We start from the raw sequence: 1,333 nt of genomic DNA, 5'->3' as shown, positions 1-1,333 counted from the left end.
CTCCCCCGGCCCCCCCCCCCCCCCCCCCCCGCCAGCTGCAGCTCCGCACCCAGGGGACAGGCCCAGCTCACACCGGATGGGACGCACCGGGCTCAGCTGTGGGCCAGGGGCAGGCGAGGAAGCGTGGCTGGGAAGAGCCACTTCCTGGAGCAGGGTCACGGGGCAGGGGCAGGGGCAGGGGCAGGGGCAGGCTGCTCTAGAACGATCAGGGGCTGTGGGTGTGGGTTTGGAGGAAACGCCCTGGGACAGCCAGGAGATACAAGGCAGGTGGGGACCTCCAGTGTCCTGTGAGACTGGACATTTGCCGAAAACAATGCATTTCATCCTCAAGGACAGGAAGGAGGGGGTCTGCCCCATCCCCACCTCCAGGACGGAGGGCTCTGTGCTCTGGGCACCACATACCAGCTCTGACCCTGCTGTCGATTTGGGGTCGTTCTCCTCTGTGGGAAATCTTAGTTTCTGGACCCAGTTAGGACCATCAGACATCAGGCCTTTATCAGAGTGAGGAGGGAGTCTGTCCTCCCGAGTGGGGGCCTCCTGGGGGTGCACTTCTCTCCTGACCCCCGAGGGGCCCACCAGCCTCTCGATCTGGGCCCTGCCCTGGCCTCCACCCCTGGCAAAGTCCAGGGCACCGGGCAAGGAGAGTCTCATCTGAGCCTGGGCACCAGGTCTGGGTAGGGCAGGCTTCCGGGTGAAGAGGACATGGTGCCGGGGCAGCCAAGACACTCCCCCCCAGGGCTGACCTTCCCAAGGAAAGTCAGTAAATGTGTATGTAAGCAAACAACAAGTGAGGAAAGTATTTACAGCTCATGTTGTAGATAAGTCTAATTCCTTAATATATAAAGAGCTCTTACAATATAAGAAAAAGACCAGCCATAATTTCCCAAATAGAAAATGAACAAAGATACCTCCCAGGACATGGAGCCATGGGCAGTGTGCAATTTCACTAGTATCAGGAGACAAGCACACACAGAGGTGCCATTTCTCACTGTGACATTGACATGAATTGTGAAGTTTGATAACCAGAGTGTCTGGGTGGCTGTGGGGAAATAGCTCTCGTATACGCAGTTGGGAGTGTAAATTGGCCAGTTTGGGAATATCTCCCCAGATTACACAGGGGCGTATCTTGCAGGAGCTATTCCACTCCTAGGAATCACCCAGGACAATGACCGAGGACAACCCCAGGCTGAGCTGCTGTTTGTAAGAGCAAAAGAGGGGAAGGCACGTGGATGGGGGATAAACAGTGACTCATCCCCACGCTGGAGTCCCGTACAGACATCACCAGATCCCTGGCCGTGTGAGAGGGACGCAGGAAGCAAGGGTGCCCTGGCGG

This window comes from Lipotes vexillifer, unplaced genomic scaffold (genome assembly GCF_000442215.2).
Source record: "Lipotes vexillifer unplaced genomic scaffold, Lipotes_vexillifer_v1.1 scaffold966, whole genome shotgun sequence".
In the NCBI taxonomy this organism is placed as follows: domain Eukaryota; kingdom Metazoa; phylum Chordata; class Mammalia; order Artiodactyla; family Lipotidae; genus Lipotes; species Lipotes vexillifer.
The sequence above is the reverse complement of the archived record's forward strand: the minus strand, read 5'-3'. Positions refer to the sequence as shown.